General features: G+C 44.2%; 1 protein-coding gene across 8 annotated transcripts in view; it reads right to left on the bottom strand.

The window, feature by feature from the left end:
• Positions 1-22,912, bottom strand: part of LOC126203965 (protein bric-a-brac 1-like) — a 455,035-nt gene that overhangs the window by 164,456 nt on the left and 267,667 nt on the right. The gene's annotated exons all lie outside the window — the stretch shown is intronic.

Below are 22,912 nucleotides of genomic sequence, written 5' to 3'. Positions count from 1 at the left end.
GGTTAATGTTGGTTGTGGATGACGCTGGAGTCTTAGTCCGATGCTGTTCATACTTGTTCGATACGAAACTGGTGACCGAGGAGGCCAAGGCAATGTGCCGACACTGTGTAGAGAACGTTAGGTTGCAACAGCAGTATGTGGGCGAGTGTTATCCTGTTGATAAAGACCCTCTGCATGGCAGCACAACAGGTCGAATCACCAGACCGACGTATAAATTTGCAGTTAGGGTGTGTAGATGATCGCGGGAGTGCTCCTGCTGTAATGCGAAATCGCCCTCAGACCAGTGCGTCTAGCACGAACAGAGACCATGTGCACGGACTAAGATGGCCTCCTTTTAACCAACACACGACTATCACTGGCACTAAGGCACAACCAGCTTTCCTTTTCTCTCTCTCTCTCTCTCTCTCTCTCTCTCTCTCTCTCTCTCTCTCTCTCACACACACACACACACACACACACACACACACACACACACCACGGACGAGTTCGACAGGTCGCGAAAGTGTTGTTACGAGACATGTTTAGAAAAATCTTCGTTTAAATTGTGAAAAAATTTTTGACTCTGGTAACAAGCAGTCTAGTATTTTTGCCAACATCGGGGTTGCCATTTTTGGTCTTTAATCCGTAGCCTTGGATTTTGAGTGTATTTCCAGCCTTGCACAGATGCCGCAATAGCTGCTTTAACCGCTACCTAACAAAGCACCGCCTCTCACAACCAACGATTCCAGATTTTTATCTCAGTTCTGAGGAAACATTTTTTGGGGAAACTTTCAGAGAAAAGGAAACCTTGGGGATATGTTTGGGTACGAAAATTTCGGTATCGGGGCAATTGGGGAAGTATTTTTGGAACTTAAACAATGGCAACTATTTATGCACAACCGATACAAAAGAGTTGCATGTTTGCACATGTTACTGTCCTTCAAAGTGGTCACCAGCGTTGTGTAGAACCCGTTGCCGGCGATGTGGAAGGCGTAGTATACCGTTAGCAGAGCCTGTTCTGTTGATGGTGCGAAAGGGGCGGTCTAAAGTTATGGTGATTCTCGTGTACGACTGTGATGGTGTTATCCTAATGCATTACGTTCTTCCACAGCAGACCGTCAGCGCACAGTATTACTGTTCGTTTTTGGAGCATCACCTCATCACCTGCGATCAGCTTTGCGAAAGAAGCGACGACACTTTCTGCGCAACCCACCCATCATTTTGCACGACAATGCGCGGGCGCATACAGCGAAAGCTGTGGCTGCTCTATTCGGTCGATGGGACTGGGAAATACTGTACCATCCACCATACTCCGCGGACCTAAGTCCTTGTGACTTTGATTTGATTCCGAAGACAAAGCAACCACTCCGTGGCATTCGCTTCAGTACTGTTCCAGAGATTTGACAGGCAGTATACCGCTCCATTCGCACCATCAACAGAACAGGCTCTGCTAACGGTATATTACGCCTTCCACATGGCTGGCAACGGGTTCTACACAACGCTGGTGACTTGTTTGAAGGACAGTAACAGGTACAAAGACTGAACTCTTTTGTATCGGTTGTGAATAAATAGTTGCCACTATTTAAGTTCCAATCTTCGTATCTGTCTAGCTTTAGTGTTAATGCCGGTTCATGCCGGGGCATGAGTCGTGCTTGGGTAGCTCAGTTGGTAGAGCACTTGCCCGCGAAAGGCAAAGGTCCAGAGTTCGAGTCTCGGTCCGGCACACAGTTTTAATCTGCCAGGACGTTTCTTAGCCTACTTTCTTGGATCTTCTTCCCTATGGGCCCCACTTCCACTGTTCCTCTGATGTACTCATTCCTTAGTCTATCCTTTCGTGTCACCCCACTCCATCTACCTTAACATTCTCATTTCTGCCACTTCCATCTTTTACTCTTGGGCTTTTGTAATTGGCCAAGTTTCTGCACTATACTGCATCGCAGGCCTCACCACAGATTTGTAAAACTTACCTTTCATTCTGCAGCTAACCTTCTTATCACACAGTACTCCGCTATTTCCTCCACCTCATCCATACACTACATATCCTGTGCTGTATTCCCGCCTCCAATCCTCCATCACTTTGCATGTACGAGCCTAGCTATTTAAATTTCTTGACCAGCGTCAGTTGTTCTCCTTGCAAGTTAATATTAGCATCCTTTACACACACACACACACACACACACACACACACACACACACACACACACACACACTCTCTCTCTCTCTCTCTCTCTCTCTCTCTCACTCACTCACTCACTCACTCACTGTCTTCACCCAGCTAAATCTTATTCCCCTTTCTTCTAGAGCTTTTCCTTTTGTAACAAACTCTATTAATACGATTTGCTTGAATTGTTGTCTAGCGATCCGAGAAAGCAGCTTTCCTAGGCGCCCTATATTAGACAAGAGGGCAGAACATAACACTGGCGACGAGGATGGGACTGTTCGTCAACTTGGCGCATGTATGTATCTCATTTAAGGACCCGACGGATTGCGCGCAACGTCACAATCAAATTCGCCACTGTTATGTACACGGTGATCCTTCTGTCTCTCTCCCTCCCAGATTCACGGATCCCAAGGACACCGCGGCCACAGCATCTGCCACAGAGGGGTCATCACGACACCGCGGGACGACCCCATGGAGACGGAGCCTCCGCCTCCTCTCATCCTACCGATGGAGCTAGACCCGCCCCCATCCACGTCTTCGACCTTTTGCTATTGGCCTCAGGAGGGGGACGCGTACTCTTCTGGTCGTTTTCCGGGGAACGTTTCCGCCAGAAAGAAGGCCGGATGGCGGGGTACGACCGGAAGCCTGACGTCCCCTGCGGCCACGACTTCCTGTCCAGCGCTGCGTCCACCCTCCTGCCTCCCACGCCGTTGTGGCGCTCAATATACCACGACGGTCCGTAGGGGTGAGGAATGTTCCGGCGTAACGTCAAGCGCTAGCAAGACGATCGAGAACGGAAGAGCAGAGGGGGCTGGGAGACGTCAGCCAATAGTACGCTGACTGACACCGAGACAGAAGCGGCATCTAGGCCAATATAATACCTTTAATAGTGGCAAACATTTATTTACAGCTCGTACAAAATAGATACGTGTTTCAAAGTTTTACTGACCATCAAAGTAATCACCAGCATTGTGTACAACCAGTTGCCAGCGACTTGGAAGTCGTAGAATACTCTTAGCAGTGGCCGGCCGCGGTAGCCGAGCGGTTCTAGGCGATACAGTCTGGAACCGTGCGACCGCTACGTCGCAGGTTCGAATCCTGCCTCGGGCGTGGATGTGTGTGATGTCCTTAGGTTAGTTAGGTTTAAGTAGCTCTAAGTTCTAGGGGACTGATGACCTCAGAAGTCTCATAGTGCTCAGAGCCTTTTGAACCATTTCTTAGCAGTGCCAGTTATGTTGACAGTTCGAGCGGCGCGATCGATTGCCAGACGAATTTGTAGCAGTTCTGAAGCGAATGCCGTGAAGTGTTTCCTTCAGTTTAGAAATCGAGTTGAACTCACGAAGGCTTAAGTCAAGGGAGTGCACCAGGTGGTACAGCACTTAGAAGCCCCATCAGTCAAACATGTCAGTAACACCTTGCACTGTACGTGCTTGAGCATTGTCCTGCAAAATGACGGTCAGGTCCTGCAGAAAGTGTCATCACTTCTGTCTCTAAGCTGGTCGTAGGTTGTGTTCCAAAAATGAACAGCACAGAAACAGAACCGATGACACTTTCTGCAGCACCTGACCATCATTTTGCAGGACAATGCTCAAGCACGTACAGTGCAAGCTGTTACTGACATGTTTGACTGATGGGGCTGCTAAGTGCTATACCACCTACTGCACTCCCTTGACTTAAGCTCTCGTAAGTTCAACTCAACCCTAAACTGAAGGAAACACTTCACACGGCAGTCGCCTCAGAACTGCTACGAATTCGTCGGGCAATGGACCGCGCCGCTCGAACTGTCAACACAACTGGCACTGCTATGAGTATCCTACTACTTCCACATCGCTGGCAACGGGTTATACACAATACTGGTGACTACTCTGAAGGTCAGTGAAACTCTGAAACACGTATCTATTTTGTACGAGCTGTAAATAAATAGTTGCCACTATTAAAGTTCCAACCCTCGTATAAGCGCCCGCTCCGCCTGGCCGCGGCCGAGCTCAAGTGGAGCCGACCTATGAATGCTAGAGCAGTGACTTAGAAACTGTATTCGTTCACTTTTATTACGTACTTTATATACTGAAGAGCTTGTTTATGTTTGTCTGTCGCCCCTTGCTTGCGACATGTCTATATCTCACAAAGTTAAGTGTTGTAATCATTTCATTTTCTAATAACTTCATTAATACGATTTGCTTGAATTGTTGTCTAGCGATCAGAGAAATCAGCTTTCCTAGGCACCCATATTAGACGAGTGGGCAGAACATAGCATATTGTTTTGGAACTGGTGAGAGGAATATTCTCGATTTTTGGACTTGCACGAACTACACTGCGCCACTGTCCGTAATCCAAAATGCAGGCAATATTAGTCCAACTTCCTCTGTAGTGCTTTCTAGGACCCACTGCGTAGTTGGAATGCCCCTGCAGTGGGCAGTTGATCTGATATGATGACTATTTTTGGATTTTTGATAGTATGATCCCAACGGTATTTCTCTTTATTTCCGAGATGACGTGCATGGATTTCTCCACTGCTACGGGCAGCTTCACGGACTTCGCTCCAGAGGTTGAAAAAAAAATCATCATCATGTCTCTTTAATATACAGATCCTCTCTCTCCTCTTTCCCTTCCTCCTCTCTTAGGCTGGTTAGTACTATTGAGAAAGGCGTAGTTAGGGGCCAACGCCTGAAGTGACGCAGCTTTTTCTTTTTTCTTTAGGCCCAAAGTGGCGGCGGCAAATAAACCTTTTTTGTGTAGGTTCCTTTATAATCAAGACAGTGAGTAAAAGAGAAGGGGGAGGGAGTGGTTACAAATCCGATGGTCGCGGGATCGATGCCGACTCAATCCTTGGATTTTAATCTGTCACCACTTCTTTCACCTCTGGCAATGTTTGTTGACTGGAAAATTCGGAATCCACGTTGAACTGTGGACCTCCTTATAACTGGTTTGGTCAGTCAGTTCAAAAGTCGGGGAAAGGCAAGGCAGTGCTATGCCTACTAAAGCACTGTGATGTTCAAAACAATCTTCAGATTGATGACAGCTTTACTTGCGTTGCAATAGTTATGCAGAGGCAAACGGGATTGCAAAGGACAGACTAGTGTGGAGAGCACACACCACAACACGCGCAGGATACGGTGGCGTATGCGCAGCGACAAATTTTCGTCCAAGGCGACGGCCGAGTTCATACGTTTGATACGGGAGGCCAACATTGTTTGCCCGCCTCGGCTGGCCAGTGACGCGCTGCGATGGCAGAATCGAGGCGCGCGCCTTGCAGTTTTTCTCAAACGATTTTCCAAAAACTATTTGGTACAAAAAAAAATCAGTTTTGCGTAAGCTTTATATGCCAGCTTCATGATAACGTGCCCATCATTTCGCAAATGGTCATAGTTGTTCTGATATTTGCACTTAAGTGAGATATTGCGCGAAATTCGAAAATGTTTGCAATGAAAAATAGAGGTCACTATCATTTTTGCATCTGGTGCATATTATACAATACGTGGCTGCTTGTGAAATTTAGCTAACCTATTGAAGTTTTCTTTAGACTTGGGCGGAAATCTCTCACCGATAGAGAGAGGATGGTCGGATGTAGCACACACTGCGATCGCGCGCGCCAGCGGTAAGTCTGAATGAAATATTCACAACATTCCTCATATTTCATAAACAGTTTGAGATATCTAAATGAAATTTTTCAAGTAATATCAGCAAAGAGATTTAAAACTTCATTATCTGCCGTTTTATTCCGTTAACTACAGACTTTTCGATGAAGGGATGTATTTTTAAGAGCCGTCAATAGCTGGTGAAACGATAAATGCTGTGGGATTTGGAAGAGCATAAGGAAAAACATTATACGTTTCTTTTTATGTCGAGGACGTGCTTCTTCATGAGATACAGACCTTACTTGTCCTCAGGTCCTCACTTAATGAACTTCATAAACTGCTGTTTCAAAATTCTCTCGCAACGACGTCTGCACAACATGTTATTGAGGTGACATTGTGTAAACTCCGCTGTGTTTTGGCAAAACAAGCAAATTTTAACATGGCTACAAAAGAAATGTATGTTTTACTCACAATTCTTCACTCATGGCGCTTCTCTAAAAGTAGCAAATTCTTAACACGCCGGGCGAAAATAAAATCGCTGTTTTTCTTGCATTTTCAGCGGAATTATTTTCAGATACTAAGCAAAGCAGACGTGACAGATGTTTTTGAATGGTCATCATGCAAGTGTGGGCGTGGAGGGATTCCACTTAACATGTCGGAAACAAGCACTAGGCACGGTTGACTAGAACAGCGGAAAGGAATAGAGTAGAAGACGAAAGGGAGGTTTAAGAAATGAAACAGTTAAGGCAGTAAAGGATCAAATAGGTAAAAGGCAAGGCCTAGTGAAAGTCTTTGGATAGCACACGAGTTATTTAATTTAAAAAAGAAGAAAATACAAAAACGAAGCAAACGAAGCTGGCGAAAGGGAATAAAATAGTCTACAAAACGAGACTGACAGGAAAGGCAAAATGCCTAAACAGAATGGCTAAAGGACAAATGTAAGGATTTACAAGCATATTTCACTAGAAGAAAGCAAGATAGAAGGAAAATTAAAGACACTTTTGGAGAAAAGAAAAGCAGCAGTTTGAATGCCAAGAGCTCAGACAGAAAACCAGTACTAAGCAAAGAGGGGAAAGCTGAAGGGTGGAAGGGGCATATAGAGGATCTATACAAGATCAACTTGGAAGGCAATGTTACAGAAATGGAAGAGGAAGTAGATGATGTTTATCTTAGAACACAGGTTGCTCATTTGCGAGTATCGACGAAAATATATTGTCTAATTTGACGTAATGCTCTATAGCTTAAAAAATAATAGTTTACAGACTGGTTACATAGCGTAATGATTAACGTACCGACTTCACATGCAAAACGATGTGTGGGTTTCAATGTTACCAAGTGCTTAGAAATTTTTTGTTTTCAAATCTTTATCGACATTATTTGAATCATTATTTTTATTCAGTTTAATGGTTTAAATGAAATTTTATGTATTCCTTTGTCATATCATATTAGTCATCACATGAAATACATCATTTGCTCACATTTCTCTTTCTATCAGTCTTCTTCCAACTGGAAGTCTTGTTCATATGATTTTGATTGTTATTCTGTATTAACTTCCTTTTCATCATCTAAGATATTTGTCCATGTCACTGTTTTCATTATTTCCAGAATTTCGTTTTACTTATAATCCCAGATTTCGTTTAGATCATCATCCACGTTATTTTGCCCCTATTGCAATAAGAATTAATGTTTTAAATGTATGTATGACGATTGCCGTCTAAAAAGATGTACATTTTGTAATGACAAATACATTCTTAACACCACTGAACAGTGACTATGAATATATCATTCCAGTTTTGTCTTTTAACCAACAGATAGGCATTTTCAAATGTTTGAACATTAAATTAAAATCACATGCACGAAGATTCAAAGTGGAATAAGAATAATAGGAAGAAAACATAAGAGCAACTGATGAAGTTAATACATTGATTACAATGACGTGACAAAGGAACACAAAAAAATTGCATGTAAACCAATTAATTGAATAAAAATAGTGATCAAAGTAATTTTGATAAAGACTTTAAAATGAAAAAATTTTTCATGAACCTGACGATATTCGAACACACATGCTTCTGCATGTAACTTCAGTACCTCAACCATGACGCTATGCAACCATAGTCTGTAAATATATTCTTTAAGCTGTTGGGCACTGACCGAAATTCCAATTATTCGCAAATACGGTCTCACCAGGTGAGTGCAATTCCTTGGACATTAAGCTACATCACCGTATAGATACTCCAAAATATCAATCCCACCACTGGGAAGCTCTCCTTGTCAGAGAGGACTTTTGACAATGTTGACTGGAACACTCTCTCCGACATTCTGAAGGTAGCATGGGTAAAATACAGGGAGCGAAAAGCTATTCACAACTTGCAGAGAAACCAGACAGCAGTTGTAAGTGTCGAGGGGCATGAAAAGGAGGCAGCGATTAAGAAGCGAGTGACACATGGTTGCAGCGTATCCTAATGTCATTCAATATGTTCACTGAGCAACCAGTAAAAGGAAGCAAAGAAAAATTTGAAGTTCCAATAAAAGTTCACGGGGAATATACAAAAACTCTGAGGTTTGCCTATGATACTCCAGACAACGAAGGGCCTGGAAGGGCAGTTGAACGGAATGGACAGTCTTTTGAAAGGAGGATGTAAGACTAACATCAACAAAAGCAAAACCAGGATAATGGAATGCAGTCGAATTAACTAAGGTGATGACGAGGGTATTTAGAGTAGAGTAGATTAAAAAAAAAGTAGCAGTAGTATGGCATTCTGCCTTACAGCAGGTCCAGTCATGGGTTAAGCTCCTTCCACTTTTCACTTTTTCCATTCTTTTCCATATCCACATCTCTAGTGCCTGCAATATTCTTTCATCTCCCTTCCTCAATGTCCAGGTCTCCGCACCATATAGTGCAAAGCTCCAGATGTAACATTTGGCAAGTCTTTTCCTCAGATCTTTGTTTAAGTGGTCCACAAAGTAATTTCTGTTTCCTCTTGAATCCTCCCTTTGCCACTGCAATTGTTTACCTAATTTCTGTTGAGCAACACATATCATCCATTATTGCACTTCCCAAGTAACTGAAGTTATTCAATTGCTCTATTTCTTCTCCCCCCTATTTTCATACGGCACTTTCTCCCCTTTCCTCCAATTACCATGCTTTTCGTTTTCTTATTGTTAATCTTCATTCCATATTGATCTAATTTGTGTTTAGATCATCTAACATTTGTTCCATCTCTCTTTTACTCTCTGCCATCACAGCCATGTCTTCTGCAAATCTTATACACTCCACTCTCCGACCCCCTACACAAGCTCCTCTCCTTCCATCAAAACTTTCACTAATAATTTCCTCCAGATATATATTGAACAGTGTTGGTGACAAACAACAACCTTGTCTTACACCTTTTCCCAGTTCTATTTCTTCACTCATCACACCTCTTATTCTTACTCTTGCTCTCTGATTCAGATATAAATTTCTAATTAGCCGTCTATCCCTCCAGTCAACTCCATGTTTCCTTGAGATTTCCATCAGTTTGTCCCATCTGACACTGTCAAAAGCCTTTTCAGGATCAATGAACACAAGATACACCTTCCTTTTCTTCTCCATGTACCTCTCCCCTATCGCTCTCAGTAGCCCAAAGGCATCTCTAGTTCCCACTCCTCGCCTGACACCAAATTGTTCATCTCCTATTACGCAATTCAGCTTTCCATATAGCCTTCTGCTGAGCGTCCTCGACAAGACTTTGGCTGCATGCGGTATCAGCCTCACTGTTCTATGTTCCTCGTTCTTTTTGTTGTTCTTTTTCTTTTCTAGAGGTATTAAGATACTTTCTGTAAAGTCCTTTGGCCATTTTCCTGTCATGTATATTTGATTACACAATTCGATCAACTCTTTTCCCTTTTTTCTCCAATGACTTTAACAGTTCCGCAAGAATCTGATCAATTCCCATTGCCTTTCCATTTTTCATCTCCTTCATAGATTCTTCACTCTCACTAGTTAGTATTGCATTTCCTTTGTCATCATCTGCAACTTATCCTCTTCTTCTATCCCAGTCTTCTTCACTTGGTGTGTGTGTGTGTGGGGGGGGGGGACGAGACACTAATATTGGTTTTGATATATGGACATCAAAATAACTGATGATGACCACAGTAGAGACGATATAAAATGTAGCCTGAGTAGTGTTTTCTGAAAGCCGAGCAGAGTGGTCGCGTGGTTTGAGGCGCCATGTCACAGACTGCGGTCCCTCTCGCCGGAGGTTCGAGCTTGTGTGTGTGTGTGTGTGTGTGTGTGTGTGTGTGTGTGTGTGTGTTCTTAGCATAAGTTAGTTTAAATAGTGTGGAAGTGTAGGGGCTGATTACCTCAGCAGTTTTCTCCTTAAGAATTCACACACATTTGAACAGTCACACATTTGTTTTCTGAAAGGATTTGTATGGAGTATAGTCGTGTATGGAAGCGAAACATGGACGATAAACCGTTTACACAAGAGAAGAGCAGCAGCTTTAGAAATGTGGTGCTGCAGAAGAATACTGAGGATTTGATACGAAGATTACGTAACTAGTGATGAGGGGCTGAATGGGTTTGGGGAGACAAGAAATTTGTGGCACAATTTGACTAACAAACGGTTCAAATGGCTCTGAGCACTATGGGACTTAACTTCTGAGGTCATTAGTCCCCTAGAACTTAGAACTACTTAAACCTAACTAACCTAGGGACATCACACACATCCATGACCGAGGCAGGATTGGAACCTGCGACCGTAGCGGTCGTGCAGTTCCAGACTGAAGCGCCTAGAACCGCTCGGCCACACCGGCTGGCATTTGACTAAAAGGAGGGTCTGTTGACAGGACACATTGTGAGACATCAAGGGATCACTAATCTAGTATTGGATGAGGTGTGGGGGTAAAAATTGTTCCGGCGTAAAAGTAAAGCGCCGGCACGACGGTCAGGAACGTAGAGCAGAGAGGGCTGTGAAGACGTCGTCAGCCAACCGTACGCTGATGGCCCCTGTCTAGGGGGACACGGAGACAGCAGCGGCCTCAAGGAGCGTCTGCTACAGGGGTCGAAGAGAAGCGCCGCGCCGCCTGACTGCGGCCCAGTTGAAGACGCCGTTCTAAGAGTTCTACAGCAGGGACTTAGTAACTGTATCGCTTCACTTTTATTAGGAGTTGTGTGTACTGAGGAGATTTTCTTATTTTGTCTGTCGCCCACTGCTTGCAACACAGCATTGTTAATTTTCAAAGTATTGTCATTTATCTTACTGTAATAAAAATCCATTAATACCATTTGTCTGAATTGTCGTCCAACAGTCAGAGAAAGCAAGTTTCCTAGGCACCCCATATTCGACGAGTAGGCAGGACGCAACAAAAACCGTAGAGGGAGACAAAGGGATGAATACAGTATCAGGTTACTTAAAATCAGTCTTGATTGCAAATTTTTTATTCATATGACCGGTTTCGGTTCATTCAGAACCATCTTCAGATCTGATATTTCAGTTACAGGAGTATCCCGTCCAAATCCAGCATGTGACGTAGCATGTGAAAGTTGCTGGATTTGGACGGGATACTCCTGTAACTGAAATATCAGATCTGAAGATGGTTCTGAATGAACCGAAACCGGTCATATGAATAAAAAATTTGCAATCAAGACGGATTTTAAGCAACAGTATCAGGTTTAGAAGGATGTAGGTTGCAGTACTCGGACAAGAAGAGGCTCGCAGCAGTTAGAATGGCGTGGACAACTGCATCAAACCGATCTTCGGACTAAACACTGCAGCAATACCAACACCAGAGCTCGGCATTTCCCGTAGAGCGGCTGGTCGCAACAGCCACCACTACCGCCGTCCCCTACTGGCCACGCTGTTCTGGGCACTCTCCGCCAAGTTGTGACTCGTGTGAGAGCGGCGAGGCAGTACCGTAGTGCACGAGGTGCGGCAGGGCGAGGCGGCGCGCGCGGCCGTGCAGCGCGCTGGCGGCGGCGGCGGCGTCGGGCGGGTGGTTGTGCTGGACGGTGGGCCGCGGGTCCAGCAGCTGCTCCGTCGTGAAGATGGAGCCTCGGCACTGCGCCGCGCGCCGCACGCAGCGCCAGCGCACGCGCCCGCCGCACGCCTTGTGCAGCGTGTACACGTAGCCGCCGTGGATCACCTTGCGCCCTCCCTTGTTCGACGGCACCACCTGCAGCTGCGACACTGCCGGCCCCGGCCCTCACTCACAGCTCCCCCACACCCGCGCTCGCCAACGCCGCCTGGGAAGGTGCGTGGTGCGTCGCCAAACGATTAGTCTGATTTTAGTTAACAGGCATCTGCAGGCAACCGGCACAACGATCTGGTCTGCGCGGCGATGGAAAACCCGTTTTAAGTCTCCATCCCCACAAAAATCGTATAAAAATTTGACATTCTCGTATCGTATACGCCGCTCAAGTGTCCCAAAATCTTTTAACAAAAAGACGTAGTTTCTACATCTACGGGATTACTCGGCTATTCACAATAAAGTGCCTGGCAGAGGGTTCACAATCAACTACCTTCAAGCTGTCTCTCTACCGTTCCACTCTCGAACGGCGCGCGGGAAAAACGAGCACTTAAATTTTTCTGTGCGAGCCCTGATTTCTCTTATTTTATCGTGACGATCATTTCTCCCTGTGTCGATGGGTGCCAACAGAATGTTTTCGCAATCAGAGGAGAAAACTGGTTATTGAAATTTCATGAGAAGATCCCGTCGCAACGGAAAACGCCTTTGTTTTAACAATTGCCACTCCAGTTCACGTATGTCTGTGGCACTACCTCCCCTATTTCGCGGCAGCACAAAAAGAGCCGCCCTTCTTTGAACTTTTTCGATGTCATTCGTCAGTCCCACCTGATGCGGATCCCACATCGCACACAATACTCCAGAACAGGGCGGACAAGCGCTGTGTAAGCAGTCTCTTTAGTAGATCTGTTGCACCTTCTCAAGTGTTCTGCCAATGAATCGCAGTCTCTGGTTTGCTCTACCCACAACATTATCCAAGCGATCGTTCCAATTGAAGACATTTTACCGCCGGGAAATGGCTTCAAACTTACCACGTCGTATATCGAGAACTACTGAACTCACTCAAATGCACATCACACAGACGGAACAAAATCGCAACGCCAAGGAGGAGTTGTGCGACAAACTACATTTGGTAGGCCTGTTCCTACCTACATTTCAAAGATTAAATCTATTCCAATTTCGCGCCAGTCGCATAACATTAGCGCTAGTAGCGCCACTATGAGGGCGCAAATCACGTTTGTTTTTTAACCCATTAAGTACCAGTGTCCTATTTTGAGGACAGAGCACATATTTATTTATAAATACACAATAAATTATTAATCTGCAACGATTACTGTTCCACGTCATTTGTTGATGCTTTTTATAACAAATCTATGCTTACAGGAAATTAAACGCAATAAATCCTACCATTAATTGAGTATTGAATACTAAAGCGCACTTTTCGTTATTACAGGTATTTATCAACAATTTAGTAATAATGAAATATGTGGCAAAGATCTTTTTGTGATTATTTATAGTCAACAATGTCTTTTAAACTACTTGCATTGTTAGCTCAATTGGAGTTATATTCATTGTTTTCCATTGTAATGAAATTTGGTGTACTCGAAATAGGACACTGGGACTTGGTGTTATTATTTCAGTCATTTGTATTGCTGCACGTTTGAATACGAAACTCTGCTACTGCTGATGTATTTTCTTTTTAGAACGTGGTCATTTTTACCATTAGTAAATAATACAGTTCCAGATGGACAGAGGTATTTACACATTCCCTTTTCTGTAGTTTGTGCTAATGTATTATTCTTTCATTTCACTTTATTTTATTACATTTTATTTCATTTCATTTTATATAGATTATAATGGCCTTCAGACGAGATAGATACCTCACTAACGAAGAAATAGAAGAAAGAATAAACAGTGACGCATTCTATAATGCGGTGTCAGATGATCAGGACCATACTAATATCACCGTATGTCCTCCTGAAGTAGACACTATGACCGACGAAGAAGAAGGTCCAGACGATGTTACTGGAACCGTGGAAGTCACAGATGTGCCAGGGGCTATTGAATTACATTATGTTGCATCAGAGAATAACGAAGAAACTGTATGTAAAACTTCACTGCCAAGTACATCCTAAGTTTCCAGAAGTAAATCGAAGAAGAGACGTCTTACTGATGAGAAAAGCAATTGGAAAAAGACACCTCCAGTTTATACAAAGCTGTCTCACATTAGTGAGCATGACATCAGCACAAAGAGAGAGGAATTGAAGGAACAACTTTCTTCCTTGACTCCGAAGGAGATGTTTGAAGAACTGATGAACGAAAACATATACGAGTTCACAGTGAAAGAAACTGTGAGAGATGCAGTAAATATGAAGAATATGCAGGATTTTATCCTCACAGTTGAAGAAGTGAAGGTCTTTGTCGGATTTCTTCTTTTTGCTGGCTACCATAAGCTCCCTGCTGAGAAGCTATACTGGTCTGAAGATGAAGATGTTGGCATACCAATTATAAAGACAGCTATGTCAAGGAATAAATATCAGAAGTTGAAAACATGGCTTCATTTTCAAGATAATGACTTAGCCAATGAAAACAAACACGATTGCGGATTCAAAATTAGACCTCTCTTGGAAATGATAAATGAATCTTTTCAAAAATTTGGAATATTTGAGGAAAATTTGTCAATTGACGAAATGACAGTCAAATACTATGGACGAAGTGGGCTGAAACAGTTTATCCGAGGCAAGCCTATTAGATTTGGCTATAAGTTGTGGTCTCTTTGTGGAGCAAGTGGCACTTTTTCAAATTTGATTTATACTGTCGAACGGATCCAGAAGATACTGCAAGGGATGACCTACTATTGGGATCAAGAGTAGTCCTAAACATGCTGGACCGCACTGAAAAACCCGAGAATCACTGTGTATACTTTGGCAATTTCTTCACTAGTAGAGATCTTCTGATTCATCTGAGAAATTTGGGTTTTTGAGCAACTGGGACTGTCAGAGAGGCCGGCCGCGGTGGCCGTGCGGTTCTGGCGCTGCAGTCCGGAACCGCGGGGCTGCTACGGTCGCAGGTTCAAATCCTGCCTCGGGCATGGGTGTGTGTGATGTCCTTAGGTTAGTTAGGTTTAAGTAGTTCTAAGTTCTAGGGGACTTATGACCTAAGATGTTGAGTCCCATAGTGCTCAGAGCCATTTTTGACTGTCAGAGAGGATCAAGTTGGTGACTGTCCACTTCTGAGCAGCAACTAACTGAAAAAGACAGTTCAAGGAAACTATGACTACCAGCTCTACAGGAATGGTGAAGTCTTATTTGTTCGATGGCACGACAACAGATGCGTTACAATTGGTACAAATTTTGACAAAGTTGAACCTTTGGGAGCAGCTACGCGGTACAGTAGACAAGCAAGTAAGAAGACAAGTGCAACAACCTGCCGTTTTGAAGTCGTATAACGCGTACATGGGAGGTGTTGACCACTGTGACTAGTTAGTTGGAAAATGTGCGACGGTAATTAGAGGGAAAAATGGTACTGGGTCGTATTTACACGTATGCTGGAAATGGCTCTCGTAAACGTCTGGCTCTCCTACAGACTAGTACATGGGAAAAATGCACTGGATTTCTGACGTGCTGTTACAGTTACATACCTGAAATTGGACACTGGAAGACCGAATACTGGACGTCTAATGGAATACCCATCAAGTCAGTTGAGAGTGATACCAGACATCAGGTTTGATGGAATTGGTCATATGATTGACAAAAGAAGCACGCAAAGATGATGTGTAAGAGCTAAATGCAACGGGAAACCAAACACATATTGTGTTAAATGCCGTGTAACACTGTGTGTGAAGTGTTTTGTACCATTTCACAAGAAATAAATAGTTAAGACTTGAATACAGTTTAGTGTGTTATACGATACTGTTAGATCCCAGCGTCCTATTTTGAGGACGGCCATTATATCAGCATGTATAAATATTCTTTGGCTGTTTTTGTACTTATTGTGGTTCATACACTATGTACATTATAACTAAGGAATAAAAATTCAATTTTAAAAAAATTAATTTGGGACTTAATGGGTTACATATACGCAGTAACGATCGTGGGCTTCATTCACCTTTGAGACTGGACACGTTAGAGTCCGTCAAGAATGCCTTTAAGGGACAAGGACGTTGGATGTTCATTCTGCGTTATTCCAGAAAGGCTTGGCAGCAATGTGGCCACTCTACACAGCTGCTGGCAGCCGCGGTCACGACAATGCACGGTCGCAAGAAGACCGGGCCCTGGGCGGCCACGGGGCACTGCCGAGAGAGGAGACCATCTCCGGTGTACGCCCTGTAGCATGCATTCCACTGAGCCAAATCACAGTCATTTCAACCGTCAGTGGTGGCATGCGAGAGCTGAGAGGTGGGCAGGGTGGAGGTCTGCTGTGTTTTCTGACGAAACCTGGATCTGCCTCAGTAGTGATGGCCGTGTGTTGGTTATAAGGACGCCATTCGAGGGACTGCAACCAACCTGTCTGCGTGGTACACACACCGGACTTACACCTGGAGTTATGGGCTGGGGTGCGATTTCGTATGACAGCAGGAGCAGTTTCGTGGTTATACCACGCACCCTGACTGCAATTTTGTACATCACACTAGTGATTCGGGACCTGCTGTGCTGACATTCATGGACAACATTCTAGTGGGCGCTTTCCAATAGAATAACGCTGGCCCACATACCGGCGTAACCCAACATGCTCTACAAGGTGCCGACATGTTGCCTAGCCTGCTCGATGACTAGATCTGTCTGAAATGGTGCACATATGGGACATCATCGGACGATATCTCCAGCGTCATCCACAACCAGCATAACCGTTCCTGTATTGACCGACCAACTGCAACAGTCTAGGACTTCATCCCACAAACTGACACCCAGTGCCTGCACAATACAATGCATGCACGTTTACAGAGTAGCATTCACCTTTCTGGCGGAGAACCCCGTGTTCCCCAAGGAAAATCATTAAGAGCTCCGAGAAATATATTGTGATCAACGTTTTCACGAAGTTTTTAAGAACAACTTCTTCCATTATGATACGACCGGTTATAAATGTACCAGGATTTCACATTTGCAATGGCTCACCTGTCGCTTCAATTAACTGTCATTTTGCAGTTTTAATCATTTACACATGATACGTAGATATATTTATTTCCTGAATTTTGTTACTGTATATTACTTTTTGGTGTTGTGATTTTTTCCATCAGTCTGTATTACAATGAATTACCAAAATACCTCGCCCGGCAAAGGATATTCCTTAAGTTGCATATCACATTCCGTTTGACGCACTATCTGATCAGGACACCCATTAGTGGACATTAATATGGCGTGTGTCCAACCTTCGTCCTTACGACGGCTTCAGCTCTGCTGCGGACACTTCCAACGAGGTGTCTCAATGTCTTGTGGTGGGATGGCAGCCCATTCTTCCCGTAGCTCCCGTATCAGAGCAGGTAGTGATATAGGACTTTGGGGTTTGGTGAGAAATCTACGAACTCACACCAAAGATCTTCCTTGGGTTCAGGTCGAGGCTCTGGGCAGGCCAGACCATTTCAGGAATGTTGACGTCCATGGACCACTGTTGTCCGACAGATGCTGCTGTATAATAGGGTGAGTTGTCATGCTGATACAGTCGTGGTTTCCGAACTGTTCCTTGCACTGCATAATGCTGCAGGACGTGTTCACATCCTCCTTCACATTGCGTTTTCTTAAGTGCAATAAGGGGACCATACACTAACTACGAAAATCACCCCTATACCGTAACACTACCTCCTCCGTACTTCCATGTTGGCACTAAACATGATGGCAGCTAATTTTCTCCACGCCTTCTCCAAAACCAAACTCTTCCATCGGATTGCCACAGGGTATATCTTAATTCATCACTAAATCAGTTGTTGCCAGTCATCCAATGTCCATGACAAGTGTCTTTTAAACTGACTAGAGAAATCTGTGGTTTATGAGAAGCTGCTCCACCACTGCACCCCATTCTTTTTCAGTCACTGGGCACAGTCGTTACGCTAGCCCGACACCTGGTAGCACTTCCGAACTTACAACTGATTCATTCCCCTTTTTTGTTTTTTTTTTCAACCCCCCTCCGCTATGTTCGACAGTGCCTAACAGCTACAGGCTGATTATAATTAAAGTTGAAACTTTCAAACCGCTGTGGAAATAACATCACTGGCCAATATGACGTCAAATTGTAACGGAATATTATCGGAGAAGGGGAAAAACGTATGGCACAAGAAAAATAAATAGTTACAAAATGTAGCAATAGATGGCGCTGTACGCATCATAATTTAATAGTGGTCGGCTACAAATGACAACTGAATCAAACAACAAGGCCTAAGGTGTACGTTTGACTTCACACAAACTGTACTACTCAGTGTGCACGTGTGATACTGTTAATTACGCAAGCCTACCCATCACAGCAAGATCATATCACATCGGGTTGGAAAAATCTGTTTTTAATTGTCCTGTTGCCAAAAGGCGCATAAAAATCATCAGTCACATGGGTTTTTAATTGTCCTGAGGCCAAAAACCGCATAAAAAGCATCAATCAAAATCAAATCGGATTATTAATTTCCATGTGACTGGCGCAAAACATGTTCAACATGCTGTCCACCGTTTTTTGCGGCAAGTTGAAACCGAGAAACAACATGTTCCAAAACTGATCGAATGAAATCACAATGAAATGTATACCTTAAGCTACTTACAGGCGTTGATAAATATCAACGTGGATACTTGAAAAATGTGTGCCCTGCAAGATCACCAATAGTATCTGTACAGATACTAGCTTCATACAACTGATTGAAGTGTTTCCGGGGTCACGTTCAGAATGTGTTGCGTAATGCGTGCCTTCAATGCAGTTAAGTTTGCAATGGGAACTCTGAACACATCTTTCAGATAGCTCCACAAACAGGAGTCACACGGATTAAGATCAGGTGATGGGGATGGCCAGGCTGTAAGGAAATAAATTCTAGCATTTCCGAAATGGCGCTTCAGCAGCTAACTGGATTTACAATGTGCGGAGGTGCGCCAATTACATAAAAATGATCCCATCCACACATCCATGCAGTTGGAGAGCTGGAATGACGTGGTTGCGCAAAAGACACTCATAGCCCTTACCAGTGACGGTACAGGTAACAGGACCGGAAGCACCTATCTCTTCGAAAACATATGGCCCTATGATAAATTATGCCGTAAACCTGCACCGCACAGTGATCTTTTCAGGATGGAGTGGGAATGGTTGATTTGCGTGTGGAAATTCCGTTGCACATATTCGACAATTCTGTGTATTGACATATCCTGACATATGGAAATGGGCTTCGTCTGGCCACAAAATCTTCCACGGCCAGTCATTGTCCACTTCCGCGAGAGCAAGTAATTCTAAAGCAAAGGTCTCTCTTGTTGGAAGGTCAACAGGAAGCCACTCGTGCACAAGGGTGATTTTGAATGGCTAGCAAAGAGGGATATTTCGTAGGATTTTACGCGCGGTGCTCACTGGTATGTCCAATGTTCGGGCAATTCTCCCTGCTCTACACGTTTACACACCATCAGTCGTCTCCTGCTGCATTGTTGTGGCCACTGACGTCGAATCAATTCGTTTCCTCCCTATATCACGTTGCACACCTAAAGAACCAGTCTTTTCGAATTTCCAAACCCTTCAGTGTCCTGAACTTCTGCAGAGCGACGTGTGCACAGTCATCATTCTTGTAATACAGCTTTACAAGTAGAGGGCGATCCTGCATTGAGACAATCATGGAGAACGTCGCAGATGCAAAAGGAGGAAAAGCCGTGTACCCGGCGTGTTTATACCAACTTTAATGGGTCGTGCGCATGACAGGTGTTTTCAGTTACGTATTATGACACATACAGCGCCATCTACTGATCAATTTTCACACTTTTTTTCTTCTGCCATACGTTTCCCCCTTCTCCTATAATATTCCGTTGCAATTTGACGTCATTCTGACCAGCTGTGTTATTTCTACAGCGTTTTGAAAGTTTCGTTTATCATCCTGTATATGGGGTCTTCGTGGTATTGGTTTTGCTGTGGTTGTTCCTTGGTGTTCCACTTCACAATGACATCAGCAACAGTCGACTCGAGCAGCTTTATGAGGATTGAAACGTTACTGATAGACTTGTTACTCAGGTGATGGCCAAAGAGTAGTAGAAGTTAAAAACACTGAGCTCTCCTAATCGATCTACCCTGCTGTCCCTGCTTCTCTACTGACAACGCGATACTTCCTGCCTACTCTTATACTGGCAGTCCGCCCATCGTCGCATCAAGTGCTTAATTCCGGATTACACAGGGGTGACCGGTACTTTTGATTAGATAATGTATGTAGCTATAACCTTTTTCATCAATACTTAATTCGTAACAAACAAAATGTAAGATCTCCCTTATTCTCCTGTTTTGTCAACTTTCATCGCACATCGTAGAGCACGTGAAACGGAACGTCACACGAATGGCCGCTCAATGTTTTATGCACAGTAAGTGAGAACATTGTGGGGCAGTCAATGCCACGCTCGATGTACTGACGGAGTCAGGAGTGGAGTCCGGTAGCTGTCAAATGCCAACTACAGTACTTTAAATCGGACTGTAACTACATCAAAAGCGCGTGAACGATCAAAGGTCGCAGTCATGACGAGCGTCAAATCAACGACACCGTAAACCACTGCACTTCCTACTGTAACTGTCGTTCCAAGGTCAACCAAAAGCGTAAGGAATTGCGCCTGTCAGCCATTGGTCTATCGCCGCAGTGCGCATGCACTTTGTTCTGTGGATCCATTTTTTGTTTCTACACTGAGACTGGTTTTTATTTAAACAACTAACAAACAGAACGTATAGAACCGTTACCCAACATTTGTGTGTCCTCACAGAGCCTGACTCCCTGTTTTTTATTAGTCACTTGTTCGAGGGAACTTTTAGCACCGCTTTCAGTTAATTCTCATTTTATTTAGTTCTATTACGTTATGCCCATACTATAGTTTTAATTAAGCGCAAGGGAAAAGCACGAACATGCGTGTAGATATGTGTTATTTTTATCAACCACTGGAATCTATTTATAAGCAACCACTGCCTGAACTGTCATTGCCAGACCGTCCTTCAATTCTGTGCGTCCAAGGTCGTGAAGACTGCTTACAAGGAAAACTTTTACCATCACTCAGCATTTACTCCAAGTTTTTCAAGGGCGCTGGTAACCGTGAATTGAAGAACCCCGAAAACCAATGTAATTATCATTATCATCATCAATCAGATATTTTGTTGTTACTCTAGCTCCAATGATACATTGAGGCACGCTGAAGCACTGAAACTCCTAAGTTAATAACCGTGATAAACGTTTAGCCAACATTGGCAGACCACCTTCAATTCAACGTGCTTTCTCTGTACGTACAATCTGTCTTGCCCACTTTGTTCGTATATGCTGCGCGAAAGGGAGAATCCCGTGTTCCGCACAGACGCGGAAAATCATTAAGAGCTCCGAAAAATACATTATAATCAATGTTTTCCGCGAAGTTTTTAAGAACAACTCATTCCTTTACGATACGACAGATAGTGGAAATAACATCTGAGTTTACGAGACTGCGAGTCGACCGTATTTGGTACGCGGAAAGGAAAGTAGAACACGGTCAACTGTATCTCCTGACTGTGGCTTCAGTTTTTTGTCAGTATGAAGTCTAAAAAGGGTTCAAATGGCTCTGAGCACTATGGGACTTAACATCTGAGGTCATCAGTCCCCTAGAACTTAGGACTACTTAAATTTAACTAACCTAAGGACATCGCACACATCCATGCCAGAGGCAGGATTCGAACCTGCGACCGTAGCAGTCGCGCGGTTCCAGACTGAAGCGCCTAGAACCGCTCGGCCACAGCGGCCGGCAGTATGAAGTCTCTACAATACATTCTTATATCATACATTTCTCCGATAGTAAACTATCCCATACTTGAGAGATGTTTCCTTTTCTCGCCAAACATGATTTTCGCCTGGACCCTTATGAACAATATTACTGGAGTTTGATCGAAATCTATGATTTTTTACAAACTGCACTAAACGGCATTTTAGGTTTTACTGTGTACCTGCTGTTCACTGCTTTTATGAATAACATATAAAAAGGATTTGACTTTCTATCGCTCGACTGTTGGGGTACTTGACGTGGCAGGTTTATCCCGATTCTCTCGCGCAGGTGCCAGCGACGAGCAGGGTACACAGCGGGTTTGATGCGCCAGGAAGAAGGTAACGTACAATCCGCGACGGTGCAGCATGAATGTGTGCTTATAACCTTACGCGACGGAGGCTGCAACGACGCAGTCCCAATCACGGAATGTTGGACTGTAATGTGTTAGTCAACACGAACATCCATCGCAATGACGTCTTATTTAAAACACATGCAACACCAACGGTTGCTTCGCCCGTATTGAGTCACTCTTCCTCAGTGACAGTAACAATATCTCTATCACTCGATCCGATTCTCCTGTGCTGGCTGGTATAATTTTCCCCGCTTTAATTGTGGGTATACCCGGTATTCCGAAATGAATTTGCGCACTACAGCGGAGAGTGTGCGCTAATATGAATCTTCCTACTGCGAAAGTTCTATAGCCCGCGAACGGTACAAGTCCCGGGCTCGAGTTGCGATGCAACACGCAGGTTTAATCTGCCAGGAAGTTTCATACTTGGTTACCGAGTCGGAGATTGATTTCTTGCCTCTATAGACTATAGGAACAGGGCCAGGGCGTTTGCTTGATGTCCCAGGAAAGTTCTAGCTTTCAATGGACGAGCTTGCAGCTTGTGTCAGATTGAAGTCATATCTCTGAACAGTTAAGATTTCGGTATGAATTACTGACTACCCCCTCTTTCGTTTCGGTATCTGCAGTTTCTTCAAGTACAGCAGTAACTGTCCCTGTCAGCGAACCATATCATTCTGATTGCCTGTATGTGATAAATCATTCCTACACCGGGTCTACAATCTTCGAAACCCAAAGAACTGCCGCACTAGGTAGCCGTGCGGTCTTGGGCGCCCTGCCACGGTTCGCGCGGCTCCCCCCGTCGGAGGTTCGAGTGCTCCCACGGGGGCGCGCACGGGGGCGCGCACGGGGGCGCGCGCGCGCGCGTGTGTGTGTGTGTGTGTGTGTGTGTGTGTGTGTGTGTGTGTGTGTGTGTTTTGTC

The sequence above is a fragment of the Schistocerca nitens genome, chromosome 9 (assembly GCF_023898315.1).
Source record: "Schistocerca nitens isolate TAMUIC-IGC-003100 chromosome 9, iqSchNite1.1, whole genome shotgun sequence".
Classification (NCBI taxonomy): Eukaryota; Metazoa; Arthropoda; class Insecta; order Orthoptera; family Acrididae; genus Schistocerca; species Schistocerca nitens.
The sequence above is the reverse complement of the archived record's forward strand: the minus strand, read 5'-3'. Positions and strand labels throughout refer to the sequence as shown.